The sequence below is a fragment of the Labrus bergylta genome, chromosome 10 (assembly GCF_963930695.1).
Source record: "Labrus bergylta chromosome 10, fLabBer1.1, whole genome shotgun sequence".
Classification (NCBI taxonomy): Eukaryota; Metazoa; Chordata; class Actinopteri; order Labriformes; family Labridae; genus Labrus; species Labrus bergylta.
In genome coordinates, this window is record NC_089204.1 from 4,178,539 (window position 1) to 4,197,876 (window position 19,338).

Here is a 19,338-nt window from a genome sequence, read left to right on the forward strand (position 1 = left end):
ATGTCTCCCCATTTCTCTCTCGCTCTCGCACTCTTTCTTTTTGGTTGATGGTCTTCAAACAGGCTCAAGTATCTAGCTACAAACTAGCATCAAACACACAGTCCTCTGTATTTCTGTTCTGAAGCTATCAAGCAGACCTATTTTAGCTGTTAAGGTACCAACATTGCATTTCTGTGTGTGTGCATGTCAGGCGTCTCTAGGGTCTGTTGCTATAGCATACCTGCATTGATTTACCCAAGTAGTATAAATCAGGCTTTAAAAACAGAAGTAATGATGGGCTCTTATTTACAACATTTCTTTGGACCTCTGTACAAAACAGACAAAAAATGAAGAAAGGGAATACAGAGAGAGTCATGCTAACAAAGGCTAGCATGTTTCCAGAAGATAGATTTTCTAATCTCAACAAATCTGTGAATCTAATCAGTTGACCTATCTGATGGTGACATTATCTGTGTTAAAGATAAGGCATGGAAGGAAAAAACAAAGACATTTGAAATAGAAAGAGATAAGCAAAGCAAGAAAATAAGAAAGAAAGACAGAAAACAGGCATTGCTGCAGTGTTTTTGACTCTAATCCAGGCTGACAGGCTCATACAGCCAGTCTCTGTCGACACACACACACACACACACACACACACACACACACACACACACACACACACACTGCGCATGCGTCTCCTCTCACACAGACACACACATACTACCACACGCACACACAGGAAGTGTGAGCTGCAGGCCCAGTCACCACGACTGGTTGGTTGCCATGACAAACAGAGTCAGCTGGGAATTCACCCAAAGAGATGACAAAGAATGGGATGGGGGAGATGAGGAGGAGGAAGAGGGAAGGAGGAGGAGGAGGAGGGGGGGGGGGGGTGCTGGGGGGGGCAGGAAGGAAGAGGAGGAAGATGGGGAGGAGGAGGAGGAGGAGGAGGAAGAGGAAGTAGAGGAGAAGGTTGACAGATTGTTCTGGGAAAGGTGGGAGGGGGAAGAGCTTTCTCTGCTCCCTCTTCTCTACTGTCGGGGAGCCTTTGAGCAAAGCACTTAAACACAAACTCTTCATCACTTAGACTTTGCAAAAGGCTCAATGCAGCAGATCAGGTGGTTTACAGGTGTACATATTAGCATTTTACTGTTGCTATGGAATGTCTTATTGAGTCTAACACATTCATTTTTTCGATACACTCTATACAGTCACAGCCCGAGTTTGCATGCTAAGCTATGCTAACTATAAGAGGGGTGGGAAAATATCGATTCACGTCAGAATCACAATTATTAAAGGTACTGAAAAGGGGCACTGGAAGCCTAGTGGTTAGTGTGCGTGCCCCATGTTCAGAGGTTATAGTCCTCCAAGTGGGCGGCCCGGGTTCAAATTTGAAGTGTGGCTCCTTTCCAGCATCTCGTTCCCCTCTCTTTTCTGCTCCATTTCTGACTCCGTCCACAAGTGTCTCTTGCTTACAATAGTAAAATATATATATATATGTTACAGATGTTTCTGTGCAGATCAGGTCGATACAGCAGTCAGTGACTGTTGTTCTGTCCAGTCCCACCTCACGCTGATTAATCGTCAGGTGATCTCTGTGTTCTCCAAAGACAAAACTCATAGAACTGGATTCTCACAGGGTAAAAACTGGTTCCTGAGGCTCAACAAGGAACATTGAAAATCTACTTCCAGCATTTAGATAGTCGTGACTTTCTTCCGTTTACTGCTGGTGTTTCTGAATTCACTGCAGCAGCTTCTGGAGCTTCGAGGAAAACAGCGATCAGAAAACGTCAGAGAGACAGAGAGTCAAAGAGAGCAGTGGAGTTAGTTTCAAAGCACTTTGTGATTGAGAGCTGAAGCAGCTGCGCATGTCTGACTCACTGACTCATGGCAGGGTGTTTAGACTCACACACACACATACACACTCACACACACACTCATACAGACACACAGTGCATGGCTGACATACCAGAGGTGCCCCACCCCTTACATTCCTCTTCATTATCCTCCTCTTCCCTTTTCCTTCTCCTCCAACCTCCTCTCTCACTCTTCTACCTTTTTTTTCATCTTTACCTCATCCCCTCCCCCCCTGCTGACTGTCAAAGTTCACAGGCCCAGAACCATCTGACACCCCGTGAGCTGGGTCTAGAAATGAGCACCAGAAGAAGACAAACAGCTCATAAATGAGTGGAGGGGAAAGCTGCACTCTAAAATGGAGCTGAGGTCTTTATTCAAGGTCGCTGTGACTTCACACATCGCTCTTAACTGACAGCATAGAAGTGTCTTTAAAGTCCCTCTGCTAAAAGTTTAACCTGAAGGGAATAGAGAGATTTGCAGAAAAAAAAAAAAAACTAGTTAAGAGGAGGAATCAACCGACCACATCTGAAGGTCAGTCTGGATATTTTTGGGCTGAAGCTCAAGGTAGATGTTTTTTCTCAAGTTGTCTTTACAATATTCTTCTTTTTTTTTTTTCAAGTTCAGCCATGTTTTTCTCTAATGGACAGGACAGCTATGCAAAGAGAGGAGGTCAGACTCAAACTCATAGCCGCTGCAGCATGGACAACAGACCCAGCACATAGAGCGTGCAACCAAACCGCAGGGCCATCCCGCGCCCCTATACTCTTTCCTTTTGGTTAACAGTGAGAGCACAATCTGCTTCTGGCTTCTTTTGTTCGTGTCAGAAGCTGAAGAAAGTTTAATCGAGTTGAGTTACATCCCTCAAAGAGGCGTGAACAGGGTATACGGTGCAGAATGTTCCACACTCTGATACTTTTTGATGCCACATGTTTTAAAAAAATCTCTGTTATTTTAATGATCGAGATTATTGAATAGTACTGAATCTTTCAAAAACCACAGATCGTAGGTCATATTTTCAACTCGAAGATGCTGCAAGTAAGAAAGAGAGCGAGCACTGTCTAAATAGCACAAAGACATTAAACATTGTTTTAATGTCTTTTTGCAATATGTGCTATTAAAACAGTTTGCTGAAGTTAGCATGCTTTTTTATTGGTAATAAAAAAAACAGGAAATTGACCAATACTGAGTGTCTGGGACTTCCTTTTTTGTTGTTGTGGTATCAAAACAGGTATTGATGTTTGATTTGTACTAGAATCTTGTCAAAGTTAAAATCTGGTATCTAAACAACCAGTCGGGTTTATAGTTTGATACTATTGTCCAACAGTAAATGTTTAATACCTGGTGTGTGTGCATCATGAGGAGCGTGCACATTTGCAACATTACAGTTTTATTTACTTTTTTAATCTATTTTCTCATTTGGTAAGGGCAGCCATCCAATGTTATTCACATAGTGTGCACTGCAAAGCCAGTACAGGTCTATGTATACTATTTGTTACTAGTGATCGTATACTTCTGTGAAACCTTCATCATGCCAGACTGTAATCACTACAGGGTAACTGTCTCTAACAGTGGGATTCATTTTAGTGCCATTAAAAGGCTCTAATGGTTTAATCCAGCCTCTTTGAAGAGTATGTCAACACTTCCTAACAACACACATTCCTGATTTTGACTTTAAAATACAAACATCTTGATAAAAAGAAAACAAGAGGAAGCTACAGACTGGGCTCTCTCTGAACACTTTCCATCAAGTAGACGTCTGCAGTGGAAAAATGTTGGTGCCTGTGCCTACGCTGGTGTTTTTTGCTTATTCATCTTGGAGTATTAAATTATATTAAAATGATCTGCGTTGACCGTAGTCGAGATAAACGGGTGAAACCGACCTGTTTACCAACGATCTATCCAAGTATAATGCACATGACGTTTTTATCAACAGTAAGGCAGCTTTCAGTAGCTATTCCCGCATCCTTATGTGTATCATCCGTTGTTTCCATGGCAACGATAAATATGTTGTGTCTGTTATGGGGCTCTGTCGACAATGTCCCGTTACATCTAAAAAAATTACAGATTTCTCTGTTAGTATCTAACTGTTAAGGTTTATATTATCGATCAGACACACAGGGATTCGTATCGCTCTCTGTCATCGCACTTTAAACCCAATCCGACCTAACACTGTGGGGTCATCAAAGACTGTACAAATGGAGCTTACTGTTTTAAGAGAAAAAACACTCTTGTTTTTTTTTCTTTATTTAATATCTATTTTAGCATGATTTGTACACAATATATTCCCTTAGGTGCCTGCTGAAGATTCATTTTTAGAGCATAAATCAAGAAAAAAACAAACATTTGAAAAAACGGTGGTGCAATGGTTAGGGCGCGCGTCCCATGTATTGAGACTCTCGTCTTGAGCGGTAGGCCAGGGTTTGCTTCCACCCGTGGCCTCCCTCCACATGTCATTCCCCACTCTCTCTCCCTGGTTTCCGACTCTATCCACTGTCCTCTCTCTGCATTAAAGGCACAAAAAGCCCAAAAATAAATCTTAAAAAAAATAAAATAATAATTATAATAAAAAAACAATGTTCAAATTGCTTGCAGATTACATTAAAAGTTTTATGATGCCTTCAGGGACATGGGCCCTGGTAGTAAAATAAAGTATAAAGGAAAATAAATAATAAAAAAAAGGTGTGCAGTGAGTTACAATGTGTATGAATTAACACAAAACGATAGTGTGAAACATTAAACAAGAGAGTGGCAAGGTCAGGTGTGTGTCTGCAAACACGTCAGACCATGTGGGCCGAACATATTATTCCAGGAGCTGGCTGTAGTGAGAGTGTGTGTGTGTGTGTGTGTGTGTGTGTGTGTGTGTGTGTGTGTGTGTGTGTGTGTGTGTGTGTGTGTGTGTGTGTGTGTGTGTGTGTGTGTGTGTGTGTGTGTGTGTGTGTGTGTGTGTGTGTTGTGCTGTAGTGCAGTGCTATAGTGGATGGACTCTGCAGTGATATTATGATCCTGTAACCGGATACGCAGGTTTCCATGCCTGAGCTGCACATCCACCCCTCCCCCTCACCTCCACGTCGGGCTATTTCAGGTTCTCTGGATGCACAAAGTGTGGACACAGACTGCACTCTGCACCGCTGCAGGTACTTGAATGTAGCACTCTGCTGTGTGCATATTCACTACAGCAATACGACATGTCTACATGTGCATGGAGGCAGCATGCTTACAGAGCTCAGTGATGACTGAGCTTCAACTGTTCCGCCTCCTCGCTGCAATGTATCCAGAGCTGCACATGAGGACGACACTGTTCAACTCACTGCTGTGTGTGTGTGTGTGTGTGTGTGTGTGAAATAGAGAGTGACACACACAATGAAGAGCTAGTAAACACATTCCAGACAAAACCCAGAGGAAGAGATAATGCATTGTAGTGCTTGCCTGACCAGACGCACAACGCTCAATAGCAGCTACGCTTCCACACACAACTTGAGATTTAGTTACACCATGACGATGCTATTACTATTACTATTACTACGACTACTACTTCTGCTACTGCCACTGTTTTAGACATTTTGAATACATGCATGAAAAGTCTCACAGTTTGGCTTAACCACATACAACTATCCAGTCCCATCAGTTTGATTCCACTTTAAAGTTCAACTCCCTCTTTTGCATGAGCCTGCAGTAAAACAGGCAAATTCTCTCAACAAGGAAAAAAAAAAGGCCATGTGTGGATTTCCCCAAACACACTGGGACTATCTGTGCTACTCAAAAAACGTCCAATCCTGAAAGTGACGGTTAGACTTTGGAAGGTGCATCAGGGAACATATCAGTTCATGTGAGTGATTCAAAGGGTGAATGTAGTGTGGTCTTGACTACAACACAAGTTCAAACACATGAGAGTAAACAAACCATAATGACTGATGAAAGTTCTGAAATTATGAGGTCAATAAAACAAATGTAAAAATCTGATGTGTTTTTTTCAGATTTTGCTAAAAATAAAATGAACCAAAATCATTCTAGAAACATAAACACAACTTTTCTAATTAATTCAGAACATATTTGAACCAGACACGCTTCAAGTAAACACATTTTCGGCTTTCTTTAAAGAACATGTTTGAGGTCTTTCTCGATACAGACGCAGCTTTTCTTCTACCTGCCGACTGGTCATAGTCCTTTAATTATTGACGCACACGAGTAACGCACGCTGCTCTTATTGCCAAATACAAAAATAATATCATGTTTGCTGTGGATGGTAAAGACCAATGCGTCCTTTTTAGAACACTGTTATTTCAGTTAGAAACGAGAAACCCTATTTTTTGATGACTCGGATCAATTAGACCTAGTATTTGTTTATATTTATGTGTGGGAGGGAGAGCAATTGTTGATGGGCGAGCTTCCCTGACTTTAAATAGAGAGAGAGAGAGAGAGAGACAGAGAGAGAGAGAGAGAGAGAGAGAGAGAGAGAGAGAGGGGCCCACTGCGCTGTGTGTTCATGAGCTTGTCTCAACAGAAACAGTGTGTATGAGCTTTTAAGGTGATATAGAGATATCAGACCATATAGGAACATTCAGCGTCACCTTCTGTCTTTTTCAACGCTGATTTGTAGTTTTTTCTTATTAGAAATGTTTACAGTTATTAAACCAGAAGATGTGTCTCAGTGTGGATGCAGTAAAGAGGGAAATATCGAAGAGAGATGGAGATACTTTAAAAAGTTGCGTCACTGTCCTTCACATGTACCACAGCCCTCTGTTCTGTTATCAGCTCTCTGTCCCGTTACCACAGCCCTCTGTCCCGTTACCACAGCCCTCTGTCCCGTTACCACAGCCCTCTGTCCCGTTACCACAGCCCTCTGTCCCGTTACCACAGCCCTCTGTTCTGTTATCAGCTCTCTGTCCCGTTACCACAGCCCTCTGTCCCGTTACCACAGCCCTCTGTTCTGTTATCAGCTCTCTGTCCCGTTACCACAGCCCTCTGTTCTGTTATCAGCTCTCTGTCCCGTTACCACAGCCCTCTGTCCCGTTACCACAGCCCTCTGTCCCGTTACCACAGCCCTCTGTTCTGTTATCAGCTCTCTGTCCCGTTACCACAGCCCTCTGTTCTGTTATCAGCTCTCTGTCCCGTTACCACAGCCCTCTGTCCCGTTACCACAGCCCTCTGTTCTGTTATCAGCTCTCTGTCCCGTTACCACAGCCCTCTGTCCCGTTACCACAGCCCTCTGTTCTGTTATCAGCTCTCTGTCCCGTTACCACAGCCCTCTGTCCCGTTACCACAGCCCTCTGTCCCGTTACCACAGCCCTCTGTTCTGTTATCAGCTCTCTGTCCCGTTACCACAGCCCTCTGTTCTGTTATCAGCTCTCTGTCCCGTTACCACAGCCCTCTGTCCCGTTACCACAGCCCTCTGTTCTGTTATCAGCTCTCTGTCCCGTTACCACAGCCCTCTGTCCCGTTACCACAGCCCTCTGTCCCGTTACCACAGCCCTCTGTTCTGTTATCAGCTCTCTGTCCCGTTACCACAGCCCTCTGTTCTGTTATCAGCTCTCTGTCCCGTTACCACAGCCCTCTGTCCCGTTACCACAGCCCTCTGTTCTGTTATCAGCTCTCTGTCCCGTTACCACAGCCCTCTGTCCCGTTACCACAGCCCTCTGTTCTGTTATCAGCTCTCTGTCCCGTTACCACAGCCCTCTGTCCCGTTACCACAGCCCTCTGTCCCGTTACCACAGCCCTCTGTTCTGTTATCAGCTCTCTGTCCCGTTACCACAGCCCTCTGTTCTGTTATCAGCTCTCTGTCCCGTTACCACAGCCCTCTGTCCCGTTACCACAGCCCTCTGTTCTGTTATCAGCTCTCTGTCCCGTTACCACAGCCCTCTGTCCCGTTACCACAGCCCTCTGTTCTGTTATCAGCTCTCTGTCCCGTTACCACAGCCCTCTGTCCCGTTACCACAGCCCTCTGTCCCGTTACCACAGCCCTCTGTTCTGTTATCAGCTCTCTGTCCTGGATCCATCTACTGCCCAGCAAAGGATGAGCAGTAGATGATGTGCCTGCGCTACTTTTACAACTCTCATTGTAGCAGCATAATAATAATGTCTTTAGACATTCTTTCTTTTAGGTGTTAAAGTGGCATTCAAATATCAAATATGAATAATAAAAGTTATAAAAGTACAGAAAGTCTATTCTCCTTTCAGCCATTTAGCGAGTGGGTCCGGTCAAATAAGGGCCACTTATAGTACTGATTTGAAATCTGTACATTTTATAGTTTTGCATTTTCTTCTCTATATTCTTATTGGTTAAGTAAGAAGCACATAGGATAAAAAAAAGGCATCTGGAATGAATGCTTCATACCACATTTGTGTTTTCTGCTTATTGAGATGTAATACTCTAACTCTAATATCTGTCTCTAGTCTGTCTACAAACCCCCCAATGATGAGAAAAGTCCACCCTCTCCGTCTTCTGCCTGCTCCACTTTTCAGAAAATGGCCGTTTGTAGATTTTCCCTTCATGACATCACAAAGGGCAGTAGCCCCTCCCCCAGGTGGGTGACACTCCCACAGCTAGGTGTTTGTTCTGCACTCTGAGTCTGCCTTCTCACCGTAAACAATAGGACATGGAGCGAGAAAGACCAGAGCCACCTGAGCCCTTCCAGGGAGGGGGCGTGGTCAGACACAGCTCATTTACATTTAAAGGTACAGACACAGAAACAGCCTGTTCTGAGCAGGGCTGAAATAGAGGGGTTGGTAGACATGATCAAATACAGGATCAGAGTGGATTTAGAACAAGAAACTTCACACACATGTTTTTATGAGCTCTGAGACTAGTGGTTGAAAAGCAGGAGAATGTGTGACCTTTAAATATGAAACATTAAAGTTATGTAACATGTGATTTTGCCATTTTGAGTACTTCAAAATGTTAGCTACAGTAATGTTTTAAATACCATAACAACAAACTAAAACAGATAGTGACAAGTTTTTAAAACCTTTGTTTTGAAATGGCTGAATATTTTTAAAGCATTTGAGTGGAGCATCCGGGGAAAAAAGGGACAGATGGTGGAGGAGAGATCAAAAATAAATAAACAAGCCAATAATGTGCCCAGTAACAATGTCCATGTGTGAGCATGCAGCAACCGTGTGTGTGTGTGTGTGTGTGTGTGTGTGTGTGTGTGTGTGTGTGTGTGTGTGTGTGTGTGTGTGAGAGAGAGAGTGTGTGTTTTCCCTCTCAGTGATCATAAATGCTCACATGACAGAGGTCAGCTGGGTATCAGACCGGGAATTCACTACCATCGCTTACGTAACAACGGACCTGGTTACAAAACAGTCCTGCTCTGACTGCGCAACACGCAGCATCACATTAATAAAAAGCTCCCGTATGTGTGTGTGTGTGTGTGTGCATGATTTATAAGAATAGAAGATAGAGACTGTGTCTGCAGTTACATATGGAGGATTGTAGCTTCCATTGTTGTTTGTGTGGCTGATAAATGCTTTACAGTTTATTTTTCAGATCAATCCTAACATTTCCTTCTGAATCAAATGCTATCTGTAGTAGTTACTAAACTGTGTTTTAGACAAATGTTGTGTTGTCTGAAGTTAGCTATGGAGCCTCATCACACTCACAGGGTTCATATTACGAGCAGTTGAAAGGTGCAGGAGTGAGAGAGGAGAGCAAAGATCACGGACAGACTAACAGCGTTACTGACTTAAAAACCCTTCCTCCCCTTGACTCATCCTGAAACTGAAATCAGGGCTGATTAATGGGTACAAAAAGTTGGGGTTGATTGTTGTTTCTAAAATGAAACTTAACCCCACTGACAGAAACGGGCCAGACTAAATATAAGAAACAGAACTCAGGATAAAGCAGAACTTTCTAACAGCAACACAAACTCAAACAAAGTGAGTGTGAATTTGATCTACAGCAGACCGCTTATGAAGCTAGGTGTAACCATCAACTGAGTTTCAATCAGGAACTACACTAGTGAACAGGTCAGTCACATAATAACTATGAGTCAATCATATGAAACCCAACAGGTGTCTGTGCATAAAGGGAAATTCCAATACTTTCCAACCTTAACCTTATTGTGTTCACATATTTTGATATTTCTAAATGGCTGAAAGGTGAAGTTTCAACAATCTTAAAAATCAGTGCTGATACTGCCCATGTTTAAAATAACAACTCAGTTTCCGATACAGATCTTTTTTTTTTTCCAGTCCATCTTCAAACTTCTTTGGCTGTGTCCGAAACCACATACTTTCATACTATTGAGCATGAAGTATGATCCGAAATCAGAGGATGCAAATTTGTGTAGGCGAGAAATACCCTGATGTTTACGAGATGTTTACACCAAACCGCCCCACAATGCACTGCAGCTCTCAGACGGTCTCGTGGCAGAGTTTGCCCACCTGCTAGCGGCTTAAAATAAAAGTTCAGTGCTGAAATACATTTTAAATGTTGCCAAATAATATCAAAATGACTACGTAGCTGTATTAGTGATGAACATTTGCATGTAGTTGATAAATTATATTTACGGACGGGCAGTCATGCTAGCTTGATGCTAGCTCATCGAAGAGAGCTCGGACCGGAAATACGTCAAATTACCTGTGTTTTAGTATGTTGCTAATGGCCTTGGTATGCAGTATTTTATTATTGTATGTATTTAGTAACTATAGGCAGTATGTAGTACGCGATTTCAGACACAGCCTTTGTTTCTGTTTTTCAAATGAGACATGAGATCTGAAATTGTTGCGAGAAGACCCTCCTCTTAAAACGTAACTAAAACATGTCACGGATTTCACGGCATCCGACATTGCAGATTTTTTCATGTTTGTTCATGAAAACAAATCAGAGTTTCCCCAACTTCTTCTGTCCTATAAAAACCTCTTCTCCCAATCAGCGGTTTAGCATACTAGCTCGCTTGCTAGATTTAAAATGATGCCAAACAACAGATAAACATTGACCACACCACATTATTTGTTGATGGGCCGATAACTGTTACACTAACATCGGTGCATTCCTAAAAAAAAAAGTTTTAGGGAGTGTACCAGTCTGCAAGATTGCTGTTTTAGTCAATGAACTCTAGTGGCTGTTCTTAGCATCAAATCAAATAAAGCATCTTTGGTTTATCTCTGTAGGGATCTTTTCTGTAATGATGTCAGACATTTAGATTTATAATTTGAGCTCGTCAGTGAGACAAACAAGGACCTCGGTCTCTATAACATAGTACGGCTAGTGAAAAAGTGGAGAGAGGGGAGGATAACATGCATCCAACAGGACCTGGAGTCGGACCTGCAACCAGTGTGATGAGGATTACAGCCCCTGCACTCTGTGAACTGAACTAAACTGGCAACCAGAAATAAGGATGTTTAGTGGGCGTACTTTGATTCCCCCTCAAAGATTGCATTGCAGCCCCTTCAGTCTGTTTTATGGCTGTGAGCTGAAGCAATCTACTAGAGAAATTGCAAAAGTTTTTGTACCAATTAGACCCTGACTTATGTAAAGAAAATAGCTAAGATAGATCCACTGTTTGCAAAGTATTTACACCACACATAAGCACAGTACAGTAAGTGACACTATCACACATTCAGTACTAAGCAATCTATATGCAACTTATATCCCTGGTCATTGTCACAAACAGACTCACTCCCTCTTACACACACACACACACACACACACACACTTAAGTCTATAAATAAAAGGCAGAAGAAGAGAGCAGATTTAGGTCAGCAGACGTGTCTACATGAGCGCTGCACTCTTTCCACCGAGCCTCTACAGGGAGAAAACACAGCCTGACACTCCCACTGACGAAGCCTCAGAAGCTACACAGATCCACATCATCCATACGTCTGCTTCCTGGGTGCACAGAAGCATTCACCTTATTACTGCAGTATTCGTCTTATTACTGCAGCATGCTCTGTATCCTAGCAGAACGAGCGCCTTTTTTTCCCACAGTGAACACCTTGTTACAGCAGCACGGGCTTCAGTGCTGCAAGTGTCATCATTTTTCCTGCAGGCAGCTCCCTTATTACTTAAGTATAATCCGTGTGAATGCAGTATTACTGAGCGTGAATCCTCCCTGCATGCACTATGATCCATATTACTATTAATTCTTATGGTTTTCATCTTCTGGAGGAATGCAATAAAGCATACCGTGCTGCATCCACCCCTCACAGAGGCTGCCGATGCAACACAACTAGCTTTCAAGTCCAAGCTGTAACAGTTGACACAGGCTGTAGCAGTCCTGACTTCTCTTATGTGCAGCACATTTTCCCACCAAAAGCTTCTGAGAGGATAAGAATGATTTTGTTACTTTCTTTCCTCCTGTTGTTGACAGCAGATTTGGATGAACTGCTAGTTTCTTAAACTAGAACATCCTCAAACCATCTTAGACTGTGGAGAAAGGGGTGAACAGTGTTGAGTCATCATTACATCTCTTACGAGAAATGTTCCGATAAAATGAAACTGTGACATTTTAAAAAAAAAAAATTCTCTGGACTCTAACAAGAGTTTTCTGTGGCGGGGCTGCCCCCACTCTGCAATCGGCTTCCCTCTCTTTCCTGTGGGTATCCGCTCGTGCACAGTATATAGCAGCCGTATAACTCTGCATCACATCTAGCTGCACTTCACATGGGCTTCAGCCTCTGATCAAACAGGCCTGTGTGGTCTGAAGTGTGAGTCTTTGTTGTGGGTGCTGGTCCAGACACAGTAAGGAGGCTCTGAGGTGACCTCCATGCAGCTTTAGGGTCGCAACACGGGAGCAACAGAGTGAGGAGGAGGAGGAGGAGGAGAAGGTGCTGACCGTCATTTTAAGAGCAGACTGCTGTGGTGCACGTTACCAAGCAGAGCCCCCACCATGCACTCACCGCAACAGATAGACTGACTGAGACGAGAGCACCTCACAACTACACTGCAGAAACACACTTTGAAACTTCTCAGCAGGTTAACATGAATACAGGATTAAAGGACAAAATTAGGACTTGCAGGTCGCTTTTGTATAAAGATGAAGTCTATGTTTTCTTTGTGCTGCAGGCACATGTTAACACACTTAAATATAGCCATAACATAACTTTAAATACTGTATCTGTTCCCTATTAGACAAAACTAGTGCTTGGAAATGGTTTTGGTGAAATCCTAAAGTCTGTGTTTTCTATGTGCTGCTGTTTCAGTGTGTAAGAACATATCTTGTAAGCAATATATTTTGTTACATTTTGTCCTGACTCTCAGAAGTTCTTGCATTGTTTTTTTTTATTAAATAAGCTGTTAGCTATCATGCAAATTATGTTCATTAATTTCCTAAGATTGCACAAAAAATGGTAGCCGACGTTTACAGCCTTCTGCATGTTGAAAGGACTGGGGACAAATACAAGTTGCAGATCACACTGTTCTGGTTGCATAACAAAAGTAAACATTTTTTTCTTCGCAGATTTTACTCCTGAAGTTCTGTGTTCATTGTACTCACAATGAAAAAGCTTTCCTTAAATGTGACGTACAAATCTGAATATATAGGCTTGTTTACAGTAGGGCAATGCATGGTTGTGTATTACATTGTAACCCCTGTATCGTGATGTGTATCACGTCGTTTTCTTACCTATTAAAGGTCCATGTGTTCAAATATGTGCAGGTAACATTAGTCTGTACTTGAGGGAGTCATTTTAAATGTAGGTCATTTAAAGTGTAAAGATGTAAATAAACTCGCCGATATTTTTCATTTACGATTAGTATTTATAGTAGGCGTGTGTGCTCATGGGTGAGTGTATTTAGAGTTTTAAAAAAAGTTCATCAGACTTTTTGTCCGTGGTGATAAAGTGGAAAGTGTCGGCGCTGCCTCGGCTCTGTAAACTGGAGGGGTTTCTCTGCATACTGAGATAAAGAGGGTCGCTGGAAGTCTACAGGCGGACATTGCCCATTTCAAACTTTTCTTTTTTTTCAACGCAGACCCCCACTGCCCCAGAGCACTACCGCTGAAACACCTACAGCCTCCTCCGCCGTGACTATTACTCATTAGAAATAGGCTCCACTGCCTTGTAGTAACCTTAATGAACTTCCTCGGCGCGCTTCACTCCAAAAAGACATTTAAAGAAATAGAAGCAGCGCCAGACATTTAAAGAAATAGAAGTCTTACCACATCCAGGTCCGCCGGGCTTCGGAAGAGAAACATGGGGGGATTTAAAACAGTCCTGTAGGCTAAGAGAAGAACAAGCCGTCCTCGCTCCGGGAGACTCTGACACACAATGGCGCTGATAGGAGGAGAAATCTGCCTCCGCGCACAGGAACGCTGCTGCCTTCACGGACTGTCGGATAATATCTGCGAGGTCGGCTGCACGTGTGCCAACAAACCCGCAATTCTTGCTATTTAAAGCGAAACACCGGACAAGATAATCAGTGTGACACAAATTACACCCACATACCCACAGGTTAACATTAATACATGTGAAAGAGTCATTATCAACATTTAAGACAGGGTAATGTGGTGGATATTTCACTTAAATAAAGAGCATTGGTTGTTCTAAATATAGATTTAGTAGCTACAGAGGTGGGGCATGAAGAATTCAGCGTGCATTTTACATTAAATCAACCTTTAATACAGTTTTAACCCCCCAAAAATGTAGCCTTTAAGGTTTATCTACAATTAATTATTTCAGAAATCTTGTGCGCACTTTTGGTTTGATCCCTTCTTCATAAAAAATACACGTTGTAGCATTAGTTTTGTAAATACGGCTTAATTACATTGACGGTATGAGCACGTTTTGTTACGGGTGGTAAATTTACGAGCAGCACGCGAAGGCAGCACTCGAGCTGAAACCGAGCAGCTGCCCCGGAGAAGTGGCGTCGTCAACTTTGCTCCGCCCACTCACTCACTCACTCACTAGCGCGCGCGCACGCACACACACACACACACACACACACACACACACGCACACACACACACACACACACACACAAACATTTTGAAACTGTAAAGTGGAAACAATGTTCAAGTTTAAAACTGTAAGTGACTGAACTGAACACCTTTTAACTGAGTGATGTAATGACAACTTAAATAACATTCAATTGTGGTTATTTTTTTAAATGTACACTGCAGGAGTCACATAAACGGTCAAGGGACTGTTGGTGCTGATTGGCTGGTTATTTATGCCCGTGCGACCCGGCAGCAGCAGATGGCAGAAAGTTGTCCAGTAAACTCAAACAAAACGCTCCCATGAACACAAAAACACCAGTGCGCAGTGGAGCATCCTGGGGCAGAAAATGGGCATCTGAGACCGTTTGTGCCCCTGATGCCCCCTGCTGCACACTCACCCAGTTGTGCACTGATACACTCACAGCCACAATACAAGTCCCCCTGTTTATTCAGACTAGCTCTCTGTTCTCAGGACAGGCTTTGATCAACCTTCTGTCACAAGTTTTTCCATCCACTGGGTTTCAGTGTTTATGCCTCTAAAGTTGGCACAGAAACATTTGGTTTCTCCTCTTGTGGGGGGTGCATGGTCTACAGAACTTTAGGTCATCATGGTGCACTTAAACCGTCCAGAGAAAAGTCCAATGCCCTGTTGCCCCAGCTGAGTTATGTCGTAGCGTCCACATTAAACCCTACGCTGAAACTAGATATGCTCTAACTTTAATTGTGTCATGTAGATGTTGTCAGCACTGAGACAAAAGATTCATCTTAACTAGTGGAGCGTAACGTCCAAATTTAGCAAAATATTGTCGCTGAAATTACGTTTTCACTTCTTGTGGCCAATCAGTGACAAGCATTCTTTAATTCAGTGTTCATTAAATCTTCAATCTTCACCTTAAACATAAGGTAGGCTAATGTAATGGTAGAGTGGAGAGTGAGAACACAATTACAAATGAAAGTCATCATTTCTGAAGGATCACATAAAACCCTCTGCTCCTCCTCATCCTTCAAGTTATCCCATCTTTGGATACACCATGAAAACCAGATTTGACCAAGGACTTTACACCTATGGAGCCAGGTGTCAAATTTAATAACTGATGCCTATGTTGGGACTTTTTCAGCTGGTACAACATCTAAAATTAAACAAAGCGACAAACAGGCTGATGAATTTGCCAGGATCCCAAACAGGATTTGATTGAGGTTTATATTCTCTCATATTTCATATTTCAGCAAAACAGAACACACCAGGACAGCCTGTTGCAGCATCGATCGTCCTCCATATTTATTTTTCTACTGAAGTCAAGTTTGATCATTCGAGGTCCTGTGAGATCTCACTGTGAAACCTTGGCTACAAACAGCAGGTGTGTGTGGTCTCACGGTCTGACAAATCATCGTTAAAATTCTCCTTATATCTGTCGTCTTTTTCAAATCCTTTAGGATTTGAAAAGTGTCTAGTGAGTAGCCAGAAGTCATCATAATCAGCTGAAGGTTGTCATACACAAAAACCCTCCACCATGAGAGAGTTGAAGATGTATATAAAAGGCTTAAGTGAGTGAGTTCAGTGTGTGCAGACAGCAGAGGGTACGCAAACTGTTGGTGAAACAGTAATTCAGTTTTATTGTTACTCTTGGCAACGAGGATTCTCAATAGATCAGTACCGTGCCAACAGTATAGGCTGAATGAAAGCTCGGCTGGAGTGCAGCTAACAGGCGTGCATGCATACGTAGGATCTGTGGTGAATGAGATCTTTTTTAGGCCTGCGTTCATCTCTCTGGACTCTGAGTTGACTCATGAATGCGGAGCAGCGAGGAGGGATGGCTCTAAATAAAGATTTCAGGTCAAAAACAGGAAATGGCTCAGTGAGCAGGGAGGGCAGGGCCATAGCAACACCAACTGGAGAGCTGCGCCCACAACATCCCTCCCTCCCTCCCTCCCTCTCTGCCTTCATCTATCTTTATTTATTTCTCCCTCGCTCTTCTTTTATTTCCCTCTCTGTGTAAAATCTGCCTGCTGCTCGTCTCTCTCGCCTTTTTGGCTGCTGCTTTTTCCCTTATTTTTCAGTCTCTGCCTCTGTCTTTGCGTCTCTTCTTCGGCACCTTTTTTCCTTTCTGCGCATTTACTTTTAAGGTCTGCAAAATCAAACCACAACTTACGAGCTAATTTATGTTTTCAAATAATAAATATACTGAACAAAATCATCAGAATTTCACAAAATAACGAGAAGAAGGTTGTGCTACAAATCATTCAAAAAACAGAAAACGCTCTGTCCTACTACAATTATGTTCTCTTTGTCTATGTGTGTGTGTGTGTGTGTCACTATCAGTGTGATCCTGACTCATGGTGAGTTCACTGGTCCTGCTCATCACTCCAGCTTTGTGCACGAGGCTACATGTTGCTCCTATCCGTCACGGCGCAAGCACCTTTGGGTGGTAACACGCAGGATTACGACCGTCACCAGAATACGTTTGGCGAGCATCACGTTCCATTTTTACTCGCTGTAACAACACGAGGGGGATTTCTTTTATGTCATCAAGGTCCAGAAATTCACACAGACACAAGCGCAGAAAAATGACACACACACACACACACACACAGCTAGAATAACTGATTCATACACACGTCTCTTTGTTACTCATCAGTTTAATTTACGTGAACTGATCACGTCCTTCTTTTACGTCTTTGTTGTTGTCATAAACAAGTCACTTCAATCTAACCAGCTGTTTGATCAAATATCTTCAGTAGCACATGGCTAGTGGTAGAACTGTAGTAAAACATCACTGTCACTTTCTCTGTTTCTACATGATTGACACCCACTGCAGCTACCATGATCACTACTGTGGAATAGAGAGCGACTTATAGGGGAGAATCGCTTACATGCGATCTCAGAACTCTTCAGGATAGATGACATAGCCTGTTGGACAGCCATGCATGTGGTGGGCGACATAACTAGGCCATCTGACGCCCCATTAAGTTTTCTTTTTAAAGATTGTTTTTTTGGGGGGCGTTCTGTGCCTTTATTGTAGAGATAGGACGGTGGGTAGAGTCAGAAATCAGGGAGAGAGAGACTACCACTGAGCCACCAGCGCCCCTCATTAAGTTCACTTTTAATTGAACACATGTCCTTGCTACCTTAATCCCAACATATCTTTATCCCATCTTCATTTTGCAAATGTCTTAAACATCTGTGACTAACATCAACAAAAGTTCTTCCACTCAGCAGAAAATAGAGTTTGGACAACTAATTGAACAATTTTAATATTAGTTAAGATCCAATCTGCTTTTTGAAAGTTGTTTTTCTACTTTTATTTTTATTAACATAACATGTAAATAAAGGGTCTGAACTAAATGTTTCACATGCTGCCTTATCAGATGAAGTCTGTTTGAATGCCAGCAGGTGATTCTGAGGGCACATACGAGGAATATGACTCCAGTGTTACATTACAGTGTGGAGACGAACTGACATATTACACTGAAAACAAGGACGTATGGGTATACATATACATGAAAAGTGTTATTATTTCAAACACATTAACAACACCTGTAGACAGGAGACAGTGGAGTGTGCAAGGTGCTGAGATAAGTATTGTGATGGATCAGGTTGCTGTGTGTAGAGTGTTTATGAAGGATGTGGACTGGCCTTCGATGTAGAGATAATTTAGAATATAATATAATCAAGTATCAAGTTCAAAGGTTGGCCCAACTCTCATCATCCAAATGTTCAAACTGCAAGTTTAATCCTCACCAACAACAGAGGACCCAAATGTCCCGAATGGCATAACTTTAATAACATCATTATGTTTGATAAATTGATTGATTGCATGTTTGGTGTGAGTTTCCCACGAGAGCTGCTGCTTGGCTTTAACATTGTTTGATTTTTAATTGTATCATCAGACAGCTTGTTAACTTCCCTTTTAAGTCCTTAGGTCTTGTCTGTCTTAATTGTAAATGTTCTGTAGTTTATGATGGCAATTCTGTGACAAGACTTCAATATGTTTCTTGTGATGCCACCCTTCTAAAGCGTTTCTGCTTCTACTGCTAATATTTCTTTAAAAAGGTAGATGATAGCTCGATGAAGATTTTGTGGATATTAAGAATATCTCAAACGCTCGTATGGTCCTAAACGATAGCATTCCCACAGTTCTTTGTTTGTCCTGATCCCATTTTCCAACCCAAACAGTTTCAGCAGCTGGCTGTTGAGTCGATGTTTCTGCCTCTCAAAGGATGTTTTCTCTTCCCACTAGTGTTGGGTGTTAGTAGATAATATAACAAAGAGTAGAGTATTTTACCTGCTCTTTTTGTAAAGTGTCTCAAGATAACATTTATTAGGAATTGGCGCTAAACGAATAAAGATTGATTGGTTTATTTGTTTCATTCTAAAAATGTTCAGTTATTACTGAGCCATCATTTTTTGCATTTCTTGTTTGAAAACCACAAGTGGACAGATGACTGTGTTGTACTGACAACATTTTCTTGCAAGAAATTTGGAAATATAAACCCACAGGCAATTGCATCAATAACTTAAGACAACTGCAGATTTAAAAACCAAACACTAGCTGAAATATCCCAGCGTGCTGCGAGGTGTGTGAAGAGGAGCAGAGATTATTCTGAAGACTATTAGACTTGGGTGTGGCGC

At 42.4% G+C, this 19,338-nt stretch overlaps 1 protein-coding gene across 2 annotated transcripts in view; it reads right to left on the minus strand.

The window, feature by feature from the left end:
• The window catches only part of sertad2b (SERTA domain containing 2b), a 47,779-nt gene that overhangs the window by 6,984 nt on the left and 21,457 nt on the right, over positions 1-19,338 (minus strand). The window contains exon 1 of one of the 2 annotated variants that reach the window (XM_020652008.3): positions 13,932-14,655. The exons of the other annotated variant lie outside the window; for it this stretch is intronic. The gene's annotated coding sequence lies outside the window, so the exon portion shown is untranslated. Of the gene's footprint in view, positions 1-13,931; positions 14,656-19,338 lie in introns of those variants that run through there. 2 annotated transcript variants of the gene reach the window in all.